A 22,790-nucleotide genomic window follows, 5' to 3' on the forward strand; every position below is an offset into this window, starting at 1 on the left:
TTGGAGAACCAACTGTATTAAGGGAGACGGAGCCAGGGGTAGAAAAAGATGCCAGGAAGGAGACAGAAAGCTTGAAGTCATGGGTGTGAGGAAGAACATGACACCTTTGGGAAACTGTCAGTAGGGCTGGCACTCACTGGGTGTCATCAGCGTGAGAGTTGAAGCCATGCCTGTGAATGGAGTCACCAGGGAGAATGTGGAGAGAGAGATGACGTCAGGAATACCAACGTGTGAGCAAAGGAAAAAGGGGTGCCTCTGAGGGAGACTGAGAAGGGGCAGCCGTATGGAGAGGTGGAACCCAGGAGAGAGTGGAAAGACACGTGTGGCCAACGATGGCAGGCATACAACTCACTCACGGACTAAGGAGAAACAAGTAGCACCCGGGTCATTCGAAATCATAGTTTGAGTGGTTGGAAAAGTGAATGGAAATTAAAGACTGGCGTAGGTGTGACTTTCAGGTCGATCAGCTGAGAGGAAGAAAAACTTGGAAGAAAGGGAAATATCTAGAAGTGGTGCAGAGTGGAAACAAAGGCCTTTTAAAATTTGATTTTAATAATGGTTAACACATAATGCTTCCTAAGTGACAGGTACTCTTCTGAATACTTGACACATATTTTAACTCATTTCATCCTCATGGCAACGGTGAGATATCGGTGCTATTATTATCCCCACTTACAGAGAGACAACAAAGGCACTGAGAGATTAGGGAAACCTCCAAGGTGAGTGGCAAAACCTTTACTGAGACCCAGGCAGTTTGGCCTGCGTGTTAATCTCTAACACCATGCCCCTTTTTATTTGTAGGCTGAAAACATTTGGCCTCTCTCTACCCCCCAAAAAAGGATACCAGTGAAAATTCAGAATTTGAAAGACAGAAAAGACATACATTCATTTATAAATAAAACAAATAGTTGTTGAAGGACTTACTGTGTTCCAGGCACTGTCCTAGGTGCTAAGAATTATCAGTGCAGGAGAAAAAAGACAAATGCCCCAGCCATATAGACTTTAAATTCTATGGGAAAACAAAATAAGCAAAACCAGCTCATAAATTATATATATATTAGAAGGTAATAAGGACAATGAAAAAGAAAATACAGCATACATGGATGGTGTCAGCAGGTGATATTAGGAGTTGCAATTCTCATGTAGGAAGCCTTCACTGGGAAGGTGACTTCTGATGAAGGAAGTGTGGGAGCAGACCACGCAGATGTCCAGGGAGGAGCCTCCCCGGCAGAGGGAACAGCAAAAGCAAAAGACACATGGACAGAGTGTTCACAGACTCCTTGCCCTTCTCCAGGAGAACTTGACATTTGACTTCTTCAGCTTTCTAGCTCTGTTTCCCTGGAGACCTGATAAAAGTAGAATGTTAGCTGTGTTACTAGGCAACGTTGCTTGTGATATAAATGACTACTGTTTGGTCAACTGCATCTGGACTGGAAGAATGATAAATGCCTGGTAGGAAGCCACACCACCGGACTTCTGTGATTGTGGTGACACCTATAACAGGGCATGTCCCTTGACACACAGAAAGTGTATCTATTGAGTTACACCAGAGATTAGTCTCTTTGGAGCATAATAAGCCTTTTAAGCCAGGGTAAATGCAGACCCCCATGTCCAGTGGATCTCTTTTCCTTGTGCCTGAGATGATCCGGAGAGGAGGGGCCTGGGGAGAGACGAGGTCCTGGGCAGGGTGTGGATCCCACACAGACAGTTAAGAAGGTTCCTCCAAAGGTAGAAAGCCTGATGCCACATTGCTGGCAAGCTGTGACTTTAATCCTGGATCTTTCTAAGTGATTCTGGTACCAGATGAGTGTTAGGATAATCTTAAAGTCCGAATGTTGAGATAAACCTGGAAGGATCCCTGGTGATGTTATAAGCCTGAAGCAAGGATGTCCCTGGCATGCTGAAGAAAGCCAGGCCAGTGGGCTAGAGCAGAGTGAGCTAGGCACAGAGTAGAAGAATAAGGCCTGAGAGGCAGTAGTTGCAGATCACACAGGGCTTTGTAGGTCCCTGTAAAGGTTTGGGCCTTGCTCTGAGTGAGATGGAACATGTTTTGAGGTTCAGGCAGAGGAGTGTCATCTAACTTGTATTTCAACAAGACCACTCTAGTTGTTAAGAATACAGTAGAGGGGGCAAGGATAGAAGCAGGGAGGTTTAGAAGGCTAATTTCAGAAGGCTAGTGTAGGGGCACCTGGGTGGCTCAGTCATTTGAACCTCCAACTCTCGATTTCGGCTCTGGTCATGAGCCAAGGGTCATTGGATTGAGCCCTATGTCAGGCTGTGCACTGTGTGTGGAACCTGCTTAGGATTCTCTCTCTCGGGCGCGTGGTGGCTCAGTCGGTTGAGCCTTGGACTGCAGCTCAGGTCATGATCTCACTGTTCATGAGTTCGAGCTTCACATCAGGCTCCACGCTGACAGCTCAGAGCCTGGAGCCTGCTTTGGATTCTGTGTCTCCATCTCTCTCTGCCCATCCCTCTCTACCTCTCTCTCTCTCAAAAATAAATAAACATTGAAAAACAATTCTCTCTCTCCCTCTGCCCCTCTCCCTCACTCACATGCTCTCTCTCTAAAAAATAAATAAATAAATAAATAAATAAATAAATAAATAAATAAATAAATTTTTAAAAATCATTAAAAAGAAGAAGAAGGCTAGTGCAATAAAATCCAGGCAAGACATGAATCAGATGGCTTGCACCAGGATTGAAGCAGTGGTTCTGGATATATATATATTTTTTTTCAACATTTATTTATTTTTGGGGGGGCAGAGAGAGAGCATGAACGGGGGAGGGGCAGAGAGAGAGGGAGACACAGAATCGGAAACAGGCTCCAGGCTCCGAGCCATCAGCCCAGAGCCTGACGCGGGGCTCGAACTCACGGACCGCGAGATCGTGACCTGGCTGAAGTTGGACGCCTAACCGACTGCACCACCCAGGCACCCCAAGGTTCTGGATATATTTTTAAGGAAAAGCTGTAAGATTTGCTGAAAGATTGAATGTGATGTATGAGGGAAAAAAAATCATGACTAAAATTTTTAGGCCTGAACAACTGGAAAAAGCTTGTTTTTGAGCATAAGTTTGAGTTATATGTTAGATATCCAAGTAGACCTGTTCAGTCAGAAGTTGGATAGAAGACTCAGGAAGGAGCTCAGGGTAAGTGAAGGATGGTCATCTTCACAGAGGAGGAGGTGATGGATCCAGGATCCAGTGGCAGGACAACCCTTGATTTGGGGGGAGGGGGCATCTTCCACCACAATGGGAATGATGGCTACAGATGCATTTGGTTGGAGGGGCAGGGGGGAGGCACAGAAAGATGAGAGTTTGCACCTACTAGCTTCTGTGAGGTAGAAAGCAACACATATGGAGAGAGCTTGTGAGGGTACGGGAGGCCATAGGATGTGGCAAGAAAGGAGGCCTGGAGTAGGGTCCTTGAGGAGAAAGGCAAATATTTAGAATGGCCGGTTTGGGAAGTCACAGAGGGAGGTGACATAGATCAGCAGGAGGACTCTGTGCCTGTTTTACTTTATTACCATGGCAGGGCCTGGAATCGTTTCTCTTGTTGGCATATCCCATGGCAGGATGAAATGCAGAAAAGAGAAACCACACAGACTATCCATAAAAACTAGTAGTTAACCTGGAACAAAATGAAAACAAGAGCAAGAACCGATGAAAGTATCTACAGTGAACATCCTTTAAGAAGTGCACCCATAGCAAGTTCAGAAGGGACAAGTGAGTTCAAGCACAACTGGAGCGCCTGTTCCTGTGTCATGGTCAGAATCCTGTTCCTGGTGCACAGCCCTGTTGCATCTTTCTGCTGTGCTGTAGCTCTTGGAACTCCCCACCTAGCACCCCACCCAGCATCACCGCGTATCAGATACTGACCTAACCTGGTCCCTTCACACACAGGCCTGTTTCATTCTCATAGTCTTTAGAAGAAAACGGACCCCAGTTATCTAGATATGGGAAGTATAGTCTGAGAAGTCAAGGCTCTAAACAATGTGAAATGCCTCAAAGGAAGATTGTGTCAGAATATGAAGGTTACCAGTCTCAGAATTCGTAGGAGGTGGACCATTTGATTCAACAACATCCCCAAGTACCCACAATATGTCAGGCATTGTGTAGAGTGCTAGACACTGAAAGAGAAATATAATACAGCCCCTGACCTCAGATTGCTAGTAGTCAAAAGACCATAGAAATCCATAAGCAATGCCACTCAGCATGTAAGCACCTCAATGGTGGTAGACTTCAAGAGCATTAAATATGGTGTCATCTCAGCTGCTGGAAGTTAGGAACTTGAGGAAATGAAAATTGAACTCAGTCTCAACGAATAAATATACAAAACTAATATATATATATGTATATATACACACATATATACATATGTGTATGTATATGTGTATATATGTGTGTATTAATATATATATACACATATATATGTGTGTGTGTGTGTATATATATACATATATATGTGTATATATATATATATATATATATATATTTAAAGGAGTGGAAGGAAAAATCAGCACAAACAAAAGATTTAGTATGATCATTTCACAAAGCCCTCATTGATGAGTATCAATGGCGTTATAGAGGGCGTCTCATGGTGGGTGGGACATTCCTGCATAGCAGAGGAATTGTCTTATCTCCAATGCTAATCGCATCTGCATTGAGTAACCCTGATAAGGGAACCTGTTCTAGAATCTGCATGTATTTTAGCTCCCAGAATGAAACTGTAAAAGTAAATTAGTCCCATTTTTCAGATGAGAATTTTTATCTGAAAGGTTAGATGACTTGTCCCAAAGCCAAGAGGGATACAGTGGATTTTCCAATCTGCTGTTGATTCTCCAGAATGGGTCTTTTCATGAACGCTGTGCACACTGCTCTGGAATAGTATGGAAGCATTACAACTGCACAGATCATATGGCCAAATTTTGGATTGTGACACAGGATCTTAAGTATAAAAACAAGGGCAAAATGACCAAAAGGGAAAATAGAAAGTTAGAAAAAGAAGGAATTTCCTGAATTACATCTTAGATTTTCTAAAAGATGATTCACTGTACACCTACTATAAGAAAGAATAACTTTTAACCTATAGTAAACATTAAAGAAACAAGAAATAAAATATGGTATAAATTACTTAAAGTAAAACCATCTCATATATCCATATTACACATGAAAGTAATATTCTTTAGGGGGAGAATTTGCACTCTTATTTTAGTTCTGATATCATAATCCTCTGAAATTGACTTGATGACTGATAACTTCATAAACAAAAGGTTCTCTGTGAAGCTCAAATTCCTTTCCCATTCCCAAGGCAATAATTTAAATAATCATAAAATCTTATCATAAAATGTGTTTTTATGCCTTGGGTTTCCCTTTGTAAAATGAAAGTGTGATAATTTTTTCCGATCTTATTTACAAAACAAGTTACTCTTACGGTTCAAAAACATGACAAAGCAAAAAATCAAAGGTAGGGTTACAAGAGTGCTCAGTGGTGGTAAGAGTCTCTTTGACTCTTCAAATGGCTTTGTCCAGTGGCAAGTTGATTATCTGTTTATTCCTATAATATTGTGTTCATATAGGTTTAACACTATGCATTTTGAAACTACTGGGGAAAGGAAGAAGTTGTTATCTATCAATAAGTTGTTATCAGTGTTCATTCTTTTTTGCTCTGATGTAAAAGGATTGTCGTCAACACTCTGGTCTTACTCTTCTGACAAATATTTGTCCATTTCCAAGCAAGTAGCTATTTTCAAGGCTGCCATGGAATAAGAGAATGTATAAAGAGCATTCCTTAGATTACGTCCGTCCACATAAGAAGCAAATGTAAACTCATTGTGAACCGGGAGACTGTGCATATCCTATTCCTGTATAGTCATACACCCTTAAGGACCAGTAGTGTAAACACCCAACTTTTTGCTATAAACAACGCTATTCAAAAACTCAACACACTCAATAAAATGGAACAAATCCTGAAAGGTCAACACATTGCTTCCTGGAAAAATAAGATTGCTTTAGATCTCTGCTCAGTGACTCCAGGTTATCTTATTATGACCAAATCCAAAACAGCCCCCAGGCAGGCTGTTCCAAATATAGAGTTAGTAGTTAGAAACCAGAAACAGGAACTGGAAGAAACAAGCCCCCTGGAAGCCCAAGGGGACTGCTTTGTGACTGTTACACAAGAAAGATATTTCCTGCTTTCTGAATTAGGAAAGAAAAAAAAGCCAAGAGAATGATTTCAATGACTTGAAAGCACCTACAAAAAAATCCTCGGGGACTTAACCCAATCCCCAGGAGCAGTCCGGCCAGCAGAGTTACACTGGAGAAGAGTTTGGGACATCTGGCTTATTGGTGGGAATTGAGTCCCACCTTGATTTTTTGGTACATATTGAAGGTAAGTTCCACCTCTCTGAGTTACAGCCGTCCATGTCAGTTGCACGACAATGCCCTTCAGGTGAAAATGCTCACAGGCAGTTCCCAGGAAAGTACAGGTGGTAAAAATTGTAGACTCCAGAATGATTTCAAAAGAGTTCACTTTGATAATGTGTCCTGAGTTCTGGCTTCTGTCTCCTTCCCCCCCCCCCCCCCCATCCCCATTCTCTGTCCCAGACTGTCTGGATTTCTAGTTGATCTTTTTCTTTTGTCAAATTTGAATTTAAAAATGGAGACTCAGAAATTCTCACTTAGCCTGTTGTGTTTGGTGAAATTCAGAGTCCTGGTGAAAGAGCAGATGGCACTAATGGGTAGGCTCGAAATGAAACCCTCATCTAAGATCATGTTTTATGAAGTTTCTGTGTACCCTCATGTCATCATTCTACTCTGAGTCTTTGGGGAATATAAACAGAAATCATTTGGTGGCAAAAATAATTTTAAAGAGCACCCTTTCCCATCTCTGTAAGATGGTGGTGGGTCCTGTAAGAGAAGCACTATTTCAAAGTCCCTGTTACATCTAAGTAACAAAAATATGCCTTAGTTAGGACTTCCTTGTTATGGTGGTTTATTCAGACTGATACTTTTGATCTTCCCTAGAACATGACTCTTGTCATCTTTCACCTTGACAACTGAATACGCAGTGAATCCCTGGCCACCAGAATAATATATGAGTGCCTTTCACCTCATCCTCTTGGGTTTAACATGGGGTATGAATCTAAATGCTTTTCTTAGATCGTCTAATGCCGTCCAATGCCAGTCAGTGAAGGAGGAACATTTCCCTTTATCTCACTATTATTGATTGTTATGATCGTGTTGCCTATTGATTGTTTAATAATACACCTTTTCCCTCAATAGCACAGCACTGATAGGCTTTAGGATTTTTTGTGGGGTTTTTTTTCTTCCTATAAGAAGCAAAGGAGATTTAGTCTCTGTTGTTAAGCCTGGATTGTAATTCACCAAGACCTATGTTTAAAGGTCTCTGTTGAGTAGGTTTGCTCTGATATGGAGGGCATGTTCTTGTATTTCTAATCAGGGTCCTGAACTTGGAGACCCTCCCCAGTCCTCTAATCCTCCCAGCCAAACACCGACTAGCCCTCCCCTGCCCTCACTTGGTTCCTCTTCAAGTCCCCTTCTTCCATTTCACTGAGGACACCACACTGATGACATGTGGGTCATCTCAGCCACACAGGGGCCCTGAGATCAAAAGATTTGGCTAGCACTGGGACTGCATTTTAATTGTAAGGCTAGGAAATTTCTAGTTTATATCTGGAGTCCTCTGTTTAATATAAAGAGTGCTTGCTGTGCCTTCTCCCTCTGTGGTAATGTTTTCTTTATAAACTCTTACATTTTTGTTATATTTAAAATTTCTGTTGTTTGGGAACATTTAGCCTTTGTATAGTTAAAAAAATTTACCCAGTATTATTGTTTTGTGCTCACTTTTTAAAATATGTAATAAAACACTCCCAACTAGAAGATTTAACAAAAAAATAAGATACCATTCAAAATAGCACCAAACCTATCATGTATGTAGGAATTAAGCTAACAAATGACACACAGGAACTTCACAGAAAACTTTAAAATGTCTAGTAAATGACATAAGAGACAATTTTAATTAAGGGGAAGATATTATGTGCCCTTAGCACAGAATTGATATTACAAAGAGGTCCAGTCCCCATGAATTATTTTATGAAATAAAAGCAATATTAATAAAATTCCAGCTTGATTTTTTGAGAAATTTGATAAACTTATACCAAAATTTATATGACAAGTGCTCACTTGGGGGGGGGGGGACTAGAATGGCACAGGGGAATAAAGAAAGAGATGGAGGGGGAAGAGGAGGGGAGAGAGGAGGGAGGAAGAAAGGGGCTTTGCATGAACTGATAATATACTGTGCACTGAAGAATATGGGTAATTCAAGCCTCTGCCCTTGAGGTTCCCCTCTCCCTAACACACACACGCGCGCACGCACACACACATTCAGCCCACCCCAACTATATAAACTAATTTATTCAAATGTTCTTTATAGAATATGAGTCAGGTGCTCCATTTAAATCTCATCCTTTTTCTTTCTTTCAGTTATAAACTTCTAAATCTCTGTACAAATATTTCTATTGGATTTCATAAGCTGGAAATTTCTTAACTCCAAGTTTTACAAATAGAAGAATCACTAACTCTAAGATTTATCATCCTTTTGTTTCAAAAGCAAAAATCTAGTAACAAATTCCTAGTAACATAAATTCCATAAGACCATGCCTCATCTGTCAGATTTATCCTATATCCCCATGACTGAGAGCAGTAACAGGCAGGTGTGAGTGCTCACCAGAAGCCATCCTGCGTAATGAAGGGGTGAGTGAGCAAGGAAGAGTAGAGGAGACATGTTTTGCCATGTGCTAAGGTACGGTGAGCATCCAACAGCCGTGGGAAGGAGCTGAGACCTTTGAATCACAGAGATACTATACTCATTTGTGGGCGTTTCACACCATAACTTCAGAGACTGTGACCAGTACAAGAGAGGAACCCACGGCCCCTGTCTGAGGCCTGATGGAAGTACACTTAGCCTAAAGTTGAGAAGATTGAAGGGAACATGAGAATAGACAGCAGACACCTGAAGGGCTGCCTTGTGGAAAGTTGAAATGGCTTAAACCATTCCATGTGTCCTAGAACACCAAATAGAACCAATAGCAGAAGTTTTAGGAAAGAAGATTTGGGCTGAGTACAAACTCAGACTCTCAAAAAGTCAAGAACTTTCTGAAAATGTCATGCAAAGTAGTGAGTTTTCTCTTCTTAGAGATGCCCTTCCAGAAAGCGAATGGCTCAAGAATCCATGTGTCATGCAAACAATGTTCCTTTGTTCTCTACATATAATAAATAGTGCCAAGCAGTGAGGTTAGGTGGTAATAAAACATGACAAGTCCCTGGCAAAAAAATGAAAAATTTAAAGTGCAACATTAGATATAAGTGAATTGTGAAAAGTAAAGCCATGTTAGGAGAGTGACAAGTGTCCTACTCTAAATAGGGTGGTCAAGGAAGTCCTCTCTGAAAAGGTGCCATTTGAGCAGAATTAAAGGAACTGAAAGAAGGAGGTGTGTAGGTATCTAGAGGAAGAAAATGCCAGACAGGAAACAGAGGAGGACAGTGTTCCAGGTACAGAGAGAGAACAGGGAGTATGGTCTCTTGCAGTTTTTCTTGCTTGGATCCTCTTTATAAGGCTTGACATCACTATTAACCTAAAGTGAGCATTACCACTAATGCCTTGGAGCACCGTGCTCCTGCAAATAGTATGTCTTGGGTTGACGCTTCCAGATTTAAGTCGACTCTGACATCAGACGTAAGACAAAGAATTTAATCCTACAGCATTTGGAACCTAGGACCTTATGAACTGCTAAAGCAATTAGCATGACCCTTTGTTGACACTTCAGCCACAGTGTGTGGCAGAAAATGTCAAGAGCATATCTCATCACGCCTACTTCAAGTTACTAAAAGACTTCAAGTTGCTAAAAGGCAGGGTGCGTGTCTAATTCATCTTTGTGCTGCCCACCTGCAAGTCTTAGACTTGACATGCACTCAAGAAACGTGTTGAGTGGATGCATTAATATGCTTCAGCAGCTCTAAGGATTCAGTGACTGTCATAATAATAAAAACAATTACATGAACTTGCAATTTAAAACTGAACCAAAAACTGACAGAGGAAAGTTTTGTGTGGGGTAATTAATAAGGAGGTGATAAAAATCAGATCTTCCCCCAAAAGTAGAAAAAGAAGCCAGTAGCAAATAATTTTCCTTTAGTAATATCAGAGAGTAACCACAGCCTTCTAGAACTGGATAAGACTTGGGGAGCGCCATCCTTAGAATAATTGGCATAAACCCAGTGACAAAGAAGTAAGACTGGCTCTGTGAGCAACAAACTTGGGGGGAAAAAGTCCTTTGAGGATGTTTTGCAATAATGGGCTAGAAAGAGATCAGCACACCCTGACTTATAGGTGGTTATGTGGCTTCATGTGTTAGAAAACTAGAGCCAAAATTTGTATAGAAAAAAATAGCATGCTGTTAGAGCAAAGAAATTTATAGAAATTGAGGCACCTCAGCAGAGCAAGTTATAGAGTCAATCCAGTGAGACCAATGGAGTATATTTTACAGACTGAAAATTTGTTATGTTTGGCATGTGTGGTGGTTTTTTAATACAATTGTAGTTGACTGTCATGGTGAAAACCAGGTTTTTCTTATCTAGACAATTGCCCATTTATTCAGATGTTGTACAGAGAAGTATACTGCCAGCATCCCAAAGTAAACCATATTATGAGCAGTGATTAAGTTCCAAAGCAATATTAATACTTGACCTACTACCCAGGGATTGGATTTTATGAGCTTCCCTAAGAGTCTAAAAACCTCCATGTTGTTTTGTGGGAAAATGGTTTCTTCATTCTAAACAACCAGTTTTCAAATGGACTTTTAAGGGTTTTTTTTATATTCATTAAATCTTTAGTATACGTTCGTCTTTCGGGGGTTTTAAAAATTAACATTTACTGGTTCTTGAGTAACGGTGATACTTCCATGATATCGGTTTATTCTGTTCTTTGAAGTTTGTAGTCCCGCACTAATTAAGTTTCTCTTAAAAATAAAAATAGAATTTCAGAATTAGAGGAGAATTTAGAGGTGAGTTAATATAAGTTCCCATCCAATATAGAAATCTCTTCTATAACATCCTTGACAGATTAATACCTAGTTCCTATTTGAGTATATGTGGTGATAGGGAGAAGTGTTTTGTTCAATGAAATTTTTGACATGAAACTGCAAGTAAATCAGTACTGGCTGTTGACTAGGTGCCCGGGACTGTGTTAGGTACTATGGGGGATACAAAATAATTAAGGCTCCGTCTCCTTAAGGAATAGTTGCTTCCTTAAGAAGCAAAATAACAGACTTTCATTCTACCGTTTTGTTTGCTGTGCTGTGTTACATGCTAAGTTCTGACAACACGAAACTTGCTCTTGACTCTGAAGGTGTTTAAACTGTTGCAAAGATAAACATTCACATACATCCTTCTAAAACACAAGATAATTGCTGCATTGTGTGTGCATGTGCGTGTGTGTGTGTATGCGTGCATGCTATATGGTCATATTTCAACAACCAGTTATTGCAAGGACTACAAAGCAGGAAAAACAGTTAAGTCTACCTGGGGAAATCAAGTTTGTCTACATTCTATATATTGGATGATTTAAATTATATTCCTGGGGGAAGACAGTATTACGCTGTGTTACAGAAAATAAGACTTGTGAGGCAAAGTAAAATTTAATTATATGTTCCCTTGGAAGATTATAGCAAATAAAGACTCTTAGATTTTTTATTTAACAGCACTTCTTCTTCCTAAAGAATAAAGGAGTAAAGGCTTTTAAATATGCATAGTGAGTTTTCATCAGGTAATAATAGCAGGTTCTAAACATTAGCTTTCTCTAAGAAGTAAACTTTGCTAACTGGCAAATTAGGGTCAGCTATTTTTGTCTCCCTACTCAAAATATATTAGTCTGTAAGAGCTGGTGAGATTCTTTGCACTGATACCTTAAGCTAAGGCTGTATAACTTTAAGTTCAAATATGTTAGCTTATGTTTTGCAATGTTGATGTTAACTTTTTAAAGTTTTTTTTTTGTTTTTTTTTTTTGTTTGTTTTTTGGGGGGAAGAGAGAGAGAGGTAGAGAGGGAGAGAGAGAGAGAGAGACAGAGAGAGAGAATTCCAAGCAGGCCCCACGCTGTCAGAGCAGAGCCTGATCTGGGGCTCAATCCCACGAACCATAATCAAGAGTTGGACACTTAACCGACTGAGCCACCCAGGTGCCCCGATGTTAACTTTTAAAATGTAGTTACTGTGGGTGATGTATGGAATTGTTGAAATACTATATTGTATGCCTGAAACTAATATAACACTGTATATTAACGGGAATTAAAATTAAAACCTAATTTTAAAAAAAGAGGGAAAAAAATTAAAATGTGGGTGCGAGATGTTGGGCTCAGAAATGCCTACGGCAAAATGAGGAAATATGGTAGAAACATATCTTCTAGTTCACTTTTGTGCATGATCATAGTGGTTAGTCATTTAGTTTTATATTTTTAGAAATTCTGCACTATCAGGGCACCTGTGTGGCTCAGTGGGTTGAGCGTCCAACTCTTGACTTCGGCTCAGTTCATTATCTCACAGTGTGTGAGATCGAGCCCTGAACCGGGCTCTGCACTGAGAGCAAGGGACCTGCTTGGGATTCTCTCTCTCCCTTTCTGCCTCTCCCCTGCTCACTCTCTCTCTCTCCCTCTCTCTCTCAAAATAAATAAATAAACACTAAAACAAAACAAAAAATTCCACACCATTAACCACAAATCTTCTGTCTAATAAACAGGCCATCAATTACATCACCATTTTAACGGAAAACATGAACTCTCCCATAGGTTTTTAGGTGAAACACATGGTTTTTCTGAGTCTCAGTTTTATTCAATGAGCAGGATTGGCATCATTTCCATTTCACAGTTTATTGTGAAAAAAATGGTGGTAAAATAGAAATGTATTCTTTTTAGTCTCTTTAGCTATAGACTTCAAATGCCTTCATCTGGTGCATTTCCTTCAGCCCTAGGTGTGATTAGTTGGGTCTCTGGCAAACAGATTGAGAAAGGTCTAAGAGAAAGGACCAAATGCTCAATTCTTCCCTCTCCCAGAGGACCCTACAGGAGCTATATGGACAGAGGACAAGACCAGGCAAAAGAACATTTGATAAAAGAAAAAAAAAGAACATGTAATAAAAGAACATTTGATAAAAGCCCCACTCTGTCCCCAAACTCACTATATCAATCTCCTGGTGAGCTAAGCCAGACCTCAGATAAGCCACAAGGCCTTCCTTTGCCTAACCACTGAAGGCTATGTGATCTGGGGTAGGAGGAGGGGGAGGGCAGCTCAAGAAGCTGCCTTATCCTCTTTCCCTGCACTTTAATCCCTGCCTGTCCAGAGTTGGAAAGGGCAAGGGAGACACTGAGATCGGGACAGTGGGGGGAGGAGATTGACTGTCGATTCTCCCTAAAGCCAGAGGGAGAACTTGTCTGAGCTATCCTCCCCAGGCCCTCCGAGGAGATGGTCCGCTTCCAATAGAGGCGGTTCCAGAGCCATCATATCACATCAGCTTCAAGAAAGAAGAGAGACTTCAAAGTGGTGACCCCCAAGGGAAGCTCTAAAGAGAGTCCAGAACAACTCATCTCGAGAGCTCATGCCACTTGAACTCAGAGCCTTCACCCCTTATGAGCACCAAGATTCACTACGTTTCCTTGAATGCAGCTATCTCTACTAACCCCATTTCTCCTAGAAAGAAGGAAGGAGGAACAAAGGAGAATCTTGAGTTCTACCCTGAGGTCAACCACCTAGATAAATCAGAAAAAGACCCATCACTGAAATTCATCCTATATGGTAAAAGAGCCATTTGCCTGGAATGTATGGAACCTTTCTTATCCAAATTAATGATATTTCTGGAGTCCAGATAGGTTAGCTTCCAAAAAGCATGATGATTAAAAACAACATTTTTCCTTACCATCCAACACACCTAAATGAATAACACTTGCCTTGACTTTTGCCTTTCCGGCAAGCTTTCCAGGATGTCACAACAAGGCACAGGCATTCTCTCGTAAACTATACCATCAGTTCCCTCTCCCATAGATTGACCACAGCCTTGACATCGTTCACTTGATGAGCAATTTATTCTTTGATTATTAGAGTAAATTAGTTTTTGTTTAGTAAAACAGTTTTTTGTTTGTGTGTGGATGCTTCCATTGTTTAGAATTCTGCATCTTTATACTGGTTGTACATTGTGTGGACCATCCAGAGGATTTGTTTCTCTTTGGACACCCCCCCCCCCAGCCCCCCAGTTTCTCTCCTCTTCCTTCAGCTCACAGTTTATCAGAGAACTGCAGTGTGTCCAGGGATAAGTCATGTTGAGTACAGAACTAGGATTTCAGTCCCTGGAGATTGCTTTAAAAAGAGCTTTCCCTTCATTATTTCAAGAGCATAATTATAAATATTTTAAATTTCTCAAGCAACTGAAACAGTCTCCATTATGAATCATTAACTGTAAGTTCCTAATGTTTATCCAGTTTTTTTTATATTCACTAAATCTTCTCACATGGTTTTGGCTTTAAAATGAATACTTTCCACTTAAATCTTGAATTGCAGTGGATCAAATAATGCACTAGTCCACTTGGCTTATGGGAAAATGCCATGAAGCAAAATGAAAGCAGTTTTGAATCGGACCCACTCCTTCATTTTTGAATTTTCTTTTCCAATTCCTTTTGTATCCTAGAGCAGCTGACCTCAAAGAGGGAAAAGAAAACACAAGGTAAATACAACTAGGATACAGAAATTGAGAGCATCCTTGATGGCTGGAAAGTCTCAGGCCAATCAATGGTTTAAAAATATATAATATTTATAGTATATAGTCATCCTTCCCTCAAAAAGTCAGTATGTCTGTATTTACAGTGGTAAGAGAATCACCTTTGTTAAGTGAAGTGTCGAATGTATACATGATCCTGATGAAGGCATGATGGTTTCTTTTTCATTTGGGAATAAAGGGATAGTGCCTCGCAAATCTTGGCCCCTTCTTTGTGTATCTTAAATGAGTAAGCACTTAGCTCCAGCTTTACGAATCACTAGGCAGACATCACCTGGCAATTTGGAAGATGTGTGAAATGAATTGTTTCATCTCAGAGGAAAGTAGCTAGAAGCCAAATATTTCCTGATGCTCACTGGCATCTGATCTTATAAATGCATGTGTTTGCCATTGTAGTTTGTCTTCCTTAGGTGAGAACATGTTTGTCTATTTGCCTGATATTTATTACGTACCTAATTTGTGCCAGGCAGTGTTAATAAGGATGGAGCCCACTTTTAAAGAGCTTCTTGGTCTAGGAGGTAAAATGATAATAAACAATTATGCCAGGTTTCCTTAGGTGCTATGATGGGGGAAAACCAGGGCTTAAAAGACTTCCAGTTCTGTTTAACTGTATACCTTGTTCTGTATTGTAATGACTCAAGAAATGAGGCTTTAACTTTTTCAGTAGTTAATTCTTCCACCAGACTAGTGGCACTTAATTCCCTCAAGCTTAGACATTTCTGATAATGCTTAACTTGAGAAGATGTACTTGCTGTCTGGGATTCACTCGTGTACAGATGAACCCTTTAGCAAGTGTACTATTGCTGTACCTTGCCACCGAGAGAATTCATAAACTCGATATCCAAATTTCAGTCACTCATCCCTCTGATCCCTTGGAGTTATTCTCAAATAAAATAAATTCAACTATGCCTCAGAGGTGCCAGAGGATGACCTTTTTTTTCCCCTTTTCCTTTTCCTGTTGTTATTGAGAAAATGAGCAACCGATAAAAACAGGCATTTCACTCGGCCCTTTTGTGTTTTTAATAAACACCTTAAAACTGGGCAGTTTGCTTGAGGCTGGTGTTGTTTTGTTTTGTTTTTTTCCCTCTCTTTCCTCTTACTATCTGGGTATATACTTCCTCCATACACAGGGTATTATTTCCTGTCCACGATAGAAGTCTTAAACGCCATCCTTGAAGAGAAGGCCGGTGCCCTGCGCACAGCAGGCCGGGAACCTCACACCCTTGCAGCAGCCACATGTCCCCAACTCCCCTAGAGACTGGGACCTGGTTTGTGCTGGTGAGAGCGTTGCTGCGTGTGGCGCTCGGGGGTGCCTGTGTCTGTGCTGCCGTGGTCACCGCCCCACATACACACATTCTGGGCTTGTGAACAAGGCATTTGCTGAGAAAGAAAGCATTTAGATGTTCCCCCCTTGAGAACCATCTTTTCTACCTTTTCAGTTCCTTTTCTTTCTCACCAAGATTTGTGTGTACCGAAAATATTTTCAGTAGTTAGCCCTGAAACAAAATCTGCATTTTCAGAGTGAATCCTGTCACTGACAGAGGCAAATATTGCATCTCTTGAGAATAGGTGTTTTCTTTATCTTCTAGCACCTTGTTTCTGGGGGAGTAAGTGTGTGCGCTCACTGATGACTTAGAGATGTGAAAATTCATTTCCTTCCCTTGGTTCTCCATCCCTTCTCCAAGGAGGAGGTAGTGTGCCTCTTAGAGGAAGAGCTGCACTCGACCTTTGTCATCTTTTCTCTTTCCCTTCCCAAGTGCAATCCTTTATTCCTGCCTCTGCAACCACGAGGTTCTGACTTGACGCTCCCGTAACCACCACGTCCAGTAGCTTTGAGGGGCAGATGGAGGTGCTCCAACCCCATGAAGCCTTCCCCGCTGACGCCAAGCCTGAGTGTTCATTGTACTTACCACACCGTTCATTTGCTGTAGATCCTGCCTTATTTGCACCCCTGCTTGACTTTTTATATGACTCTTTATGCCACTCCCGTCAGATTATAACTACTTTTAGAACAGCAAACCTTGGTTATGTCTCCTTGATTTCCCTGTGATGCTTTGCATAGACTAGATATTCAAGAAGTTTTCGTTGATAAAACTAAAACTGTTCTATCCTAGTATCTCTGAACAAGTCTGAGGAATAGGTCTTTAGGATCTGTTTCTTGCAAGGCCATTCTTGGGTTACCAGAGATTGTTTTGATCTGTCAGACTGGGAGGAATTTGGATGATTAGCTGCAGGGTAGAACCCTTTGGAATCAACTGTATTTGAATCTATGGAGCGGAGAGAGGATAAAGTTAATCACTTTTATATTGGCTCATCTGCCTTTCTGTGGCTGCCATCTAACTAACTAGAGCATAACCCAGTTAAAGCACTATCTCTTTAAAGAGTCAACCACAGGGGTGCCTGGGTGGCTCAGTTGGTTAAGCCTCTGACTTCAGCTCAGATCATGATCTCATGGTTAATGAGTTGGAGCCCCATCAGGCTCTGTGCTGTCATAGCGGAGCCTGCTTTGGATCCTCTGTCTCACTCTCTCTGCCCCTCCCCCCTCTTTAAATAAACATTTAAAACCAAAGAGAAAGGGAGAAAGAAAAAAAAAGAAAAGAGAAATAAAGAAGAAAGAAAAGAAAGAAGAGAGAGAAAGGAAAGAGAAAGAAAGGAAGGAAGAAAGAAAAGGAAAGAAAAGAAAAAAGAAAAGATGGAGGAAAAGCAAATGAAGGAAGGAAGAATCAACCACAATCTAAAGAATATGTCTGGATCATAAGTTAGCATATTGGAATGACACCTGCCTTTTTATCACATGCATCAAATGTTCTCACTTCTTTCAGTGATAACATAGTCATAACTACGACTTAAAGTCTAAACCAGAGAAATAATTTTTGGGTTATAGTACAAAGAAAAAGAGTAATGTACTTAATTGTTGAGGTTGTAGGAAAATAAGTACTCTCATATGTTGTGACAGTGGGAGATGTATAAAGTAAGTCAGCCTTTTTTTTTTTTTTTTGGTGGGGAGAGGAATTTGGCATCATAGATGTGCCTTGTTTGGCACTACCCGAGCAATGTGGTTCTTCATAATGTTAGTCTTAAGACTAAATTTCTATACTAGAATGCACATACACTCTTTTCCTTCTGGAAAAGATACTAAAGCAAGTGTTATACTTCAAAACATTCCCTCTGTTGAGTGTATATAGCCATGATAAAGTGTGAAAAGAGATAACGAAAATGCATACATGGACTCAAAAACAAGACCAACATTTGTGTGGAGCAGGAACAGAATACTGAGTGAGGCTGAAGCAGCTGCCAGGCTGTTAGCCAAAAGCAGGCAGTAGCAGCCAGGGGCTCAGCTCCTGCCAGCAAGGGGAGCTAAAAATGCACCGAGCAAGATAAGAGACTGGAGCCTGGTCACTGTTTGAAGCCAAAGGCCCCCACTCCCAAAAGGAAGCTGAAAAGAATGGCAAGTAACTGGATGGTGGACTGACACTTCTGAGGAAACTGTGCCTCCAGCTGGGAGCTGAGCCAGCCTGCCTGCTGTATCCTGACTGGATCCATGGGATCCTGACATTACAGCGGAATGTCAAAATACCGTGATAAGACCTAATGGTGGGTTGGGGGGCTGGGGATTGGGTGCAGGGAACCGCAAAAGAGCGCACAAGAGATGGTGGAAAACAGTTTCATCTCCCAACCAGCCTACCACCCAGAGCACAGGAAGAAAACTATGCTAAGAAAAGGCTCTCAGCAAAATTAGCCTTTGGAATACTGATTCACCTGAGATGAAACTAAATTTTGAAACAAACAGTGAAGTTCAAATAAATATACTTACAGTGGTCAAAGAGATAAAGGCATAACAATTAAAAAATGGGTACATATGACATAAGAGCAAATGGCTATAAAACATTTAGAAATTTTGAGCCTGGGTGACTCAGTTGGTCAAGCATCCACCTGCTGGGCTCAGGTCATGACCTCACGGTTCTCAGGATGCAGCCCCACATTGGGCCCTGCACTGGCAGCATAGCCTGCTTAGGATTCTCTCTCTCCCCCTCCCCCACTCGCTCTCACACTCTCTCTCTCAAAATAATTTTTTTTAATGTTTATTTATTTTTGAGAAAGAGAGGGCACAAGCAGGGGAGGTGTGGAGAAAGAGAGACAGACACAGAATCTGAAGTAGACTCCAGGCTGTGAGCTGTCAGCACAGAGCCTGACACGGGGCTCAAACTCATGAACAGGGAGATCATAACCTGAACCAAGTCAGATGCTTAATCGACTGAGCCACCCAGGTGCCCCATCAAAATAAATATATATTTTTTTAATTTAGAAGTTTGGGGATGAAAAAAGTCACTGAGCTTAAAAATATGAAAAATAAGACTGTACTCAGCTGCAGAAAGAAGTAATGAATTAGATAAGCATTCTGAGTTTACCCAGATCCCAGCAGAGAGAGGCAGAGATTAAAAAGCACACACACACTCCCATGGGTGATCGATTGAGGGACTCTAACATACCTCTAATAGGAATTACAGGAAAAAATGGAAGAAATGATGGAGCAAGTGTGGAAGTCATATTTAAAGAGATTTTGCTGAAATTTTCCAAAATTGAAGAAAGTTGAGTCCTTAGCTATAGATATTGAGCAGGATTAATCCACACACATTCAAAATGAAAGTGAAATTGTAGAAGACCTGGTATTAAAGGTAAAATCTTAAAAGTTATCATAGGGAAGGAGATTGCCCACTAAAGGACAAATGCAGAGTGACAGCAGACTTCCCAGCAGTGAAAATACAGGCCAGAAGAAGATGGAATAGTATTTTAATGTGCTGAAGGGGAATTACTGCCAACAGAGAATTTTATAACTTACGAAACTATTCAAGAATGAAAGCAATAGAGGCACCTGGGTGGCTCAGTCAGTTAAGCATCTAACTTCGGCTCAGGTCATGATCTCACAGTTTGTGAGTTTGAGACCCACATGAGGCTCTCTGCTGACAGTGTAGAGCTACTTTGGATCCTCTGACTCCCTCTGTCTGTCACTCCCCCGCTAGCTCATGCACACTGTCTCTCAAAAATAAACAAACATTAAAAAAAAAAAAAAAGAATGAAATCAATAGGGACATGTTCTGACATACAAGTATATGAGTTTTCTATCCACAGACCTTTATTAAAAGAATTATTAAGGGATACACTTCAACTAAAAGGAAAATGAACCCAGAGAGAAGATACAGGATCTAAGAAAACTGGTGAGCACATGACTTAATAAATATGTAAATAAACACAATCACCTCTAGGTCATTTTTTAAAATGTGTGTTTCAGAAGAAAAGTAAAACCCCAACAATAACAAAATGGGATAGTTCAGTGGGTAGTTAAATGTGCTTGGAGTGGGATTGCAATAGTGAAAAATTTAAAAGCGTATATTCTAAGAAATTATAGGTAGTATCTTTCTAAAAATATAGTCTACACCTTACTAACCCACCTGAGGCAGGATGGCAAATAAGAGATGTGGAAAATGTTAACAGTGCAGGGGAAGGCAGAAATAAATCCAAAGACCAGTAAATATACAAATATGAGTGAGCAAAGTAATTAATGGATTTAATTCACTTGTAAAAAGAGAGAAATGATTTGTTTGGATTTTTTTTAATCCATAAAAGACATACCCAAAAAATAAAATCACAGACAGGGTTGCAAAGTAGATTAAAGAATAATATTAAAAAAGAAAAGTTGGTAGGACAGTGTCAATATTAGACACATTTAGCCTTGCCATCTTCAAGAATGCACTCTTTATCAGAACAAGATACATACGTGAGTTTTAAAAGATGTGTAAATTCTTATAGTCACCACCACAGACAGGATACAGAGGAATCCCAACACCCTAAGGAATTCCCCTGTGCTGAAACTCTGCAGGGAACCCCCGGCAACTGCCCACAACTTCTCTGTCCTGTTTTACAGAATGCCGTGTAAAGTCAGATGGCACATAATTTTTTTAACACTGGCATTGGTTTCAATAGAAAAATTGCCTAAGTGCATGTCGTCATTGGAATGTTTTTAAATTATAGCATATCCACACTATGAATTCTGGTGGTCCTTAAAATGAAGTAGAGCCCTATGTGCCAATGTGTTAAGGTCTTCAGGACTTATAATGAAAGTGAAAAGCTCGAGGTGCATGAACAGTCTATATAGTAAGATCCCATGTGTTTATATGTCATATATATGCAAATACACAGATATAGATCTGGAAGAGTGTACACCAGACTTAGCAGGGCTTACTAAGGAATGGCACAAGGGTAGAAAAGGAGAAAGGAGGACTCTACCTTCTGTGTTAAAGATAAGTATTCATGGGGCGCCTGTGTGTCTCAGTTTATTAAGCGTCCATCCAACTCTTGATTTCGGCTGAGGTCATGATCTCGCAGTTCATGGGATTGAGCCCAGCATAGGGCTCCATGCTGAGCATGGAGCCTGATTAAGAGTCTCTTTCTCTCCCTCTCCCTTTGCCCCTGTCCCACTTACTCACACGCTCTCTCATGTTCTCTCTCCCAGAAAAAAAGTGTTAAAAAAATGATTAGAAAGAAGATTTATGATAGTGAATAATAAAACTATTTAGGCATAACTTGACATTAAATATCCAACATCTATGTGAAGAAAGCTATAAAACACTCCTGAAAGGCATAAAATTGGGTGAAAACACACCGTGAAGGAGGAGAATCAATGCCATGAAGATGTCAGTTCTTCTTAAATTAATTTATAAATGTAATTTAGTCCCAATAAAAATGCCACCAAGGTGGTGTTGTTTTCTGGATCTAGCAAGTTGATTTTAAAGTTCATCGTGAAAGACAAGCATGAGATTGAGCACTTACCACACCAATTACTGATTAGTTGTCTTTCTGCTGTGCTTGACCTTGAAGGGGTTCTTTTTTATTTTTAAATGTTTATTTATTTTTAAGAGAGAGCCACTGAGTGTGAGCAGGGGAGAGGTAGAGAGAGAGGGGGACACAGAATCCAAAGCTGTCAGCACAGAGCCCGATGCAGGGCTCAAACTCGTGAACTGTGAGATCATGACCTGAGCTGAAGTCGGATGATTAACCAACTGAGCCACCCAGGCGCCCCGACCTTGAAGGACTTCTTGTTCTTCTATTCCTCACATAATATCTGGCATAAGTAGATACTCCAAGATGGCTGACCTCTCCTGAGGGCATGCATACAACACTCCACTTTCATGTTCTGTCTGCCCTACCCCACTGCCATCAATGCCATTTATATCTATGGCATGTAATAGATAAGCTGGCCCTTCTTCATGTTGCTCTTTGTTATTTCAAGCAGCTTCTCTGAAGCTAAGTGGTTTTGTTTTGTTCTGTTTTGCTTTTACCCTCAGCTCTTTTGGTGTCTCATTCATGCCAATATGATACTTTTTCAACTTGTTACCACAGGTGGGTTCTGCTTTGTACTGCATTGCTTTTCTAGAAATTGTGTAAGTTAAGTAGATCTTATTTTTACATTATACAGTAAATGCTATAATCCTAATAAAGTACTGGGAATCAAATCGCTATCATCAAAGGTATATCATACAATCAAAGATGGAGGAATGAACAGTAATGATTTAAAATAGTGAAAATTACTATTAAAAGGCCCCAATTTCCTTTGACCATGCAGGGCATTTCAATAGGTGATAAAGTATTTCAACATATTCCACTTAATATTCCACTTAATTCCACTCTTTGTGGGTATAAATTTGACAATTACAATGTTAAATATTTGATTCTTTTCTTAGGTATGAGCAGCACGTCAGGCATGGTTTAGATGGCTTGTTTCCTTTCCTAAGGCGGCCTGCGTGTTTACTTTATTTCTCTTGAAAACACACTGAGTTCCTTCCCCCTACCAAAAACAGCTGTTATGTTATCTCAAAATAATTTACCAGTGGGAATGTATGAATCCAAATTTCACTGAGCCCACTTCTGAAACCTTTAGGTTTCTTTTCCAGAACTATTTCCT

The 22,790-nt window shown here is 40.4% G+C and overlaps 1 protein-coding gene across 1 annotated transcript in view; it reads left to right on the plus strand.

The window, feature by feature from the left end:
- The window catches only part of LRRC8C (leucine rich repeat containing 8 VRAC subunit C), an 81,369-nt gene that overhangs the window by 46,105 nt on the left and 12,474 nt on the right, over nt 1-22,790 (plus strand). The gene's annotated exons all lie outside the window — the stretch shown is intronic.

This window comes from Acinonyx jubatus, chromosome C1 (assembly GCF_027475565.1).
Source record: "Acinonyx jubatus isolate Ajub_Pintada_27869175 chromosome C1, VMU_Ajub_asm_v1.0, whole genome shotgun sequence".
Taxonomy (NCBI): domain Eukaryota; kingdom Metazoa; phylum Chordata; class Mammalia; order Carnivora; family Felidae; genus Acinonyx; species Acinonyx jubatus.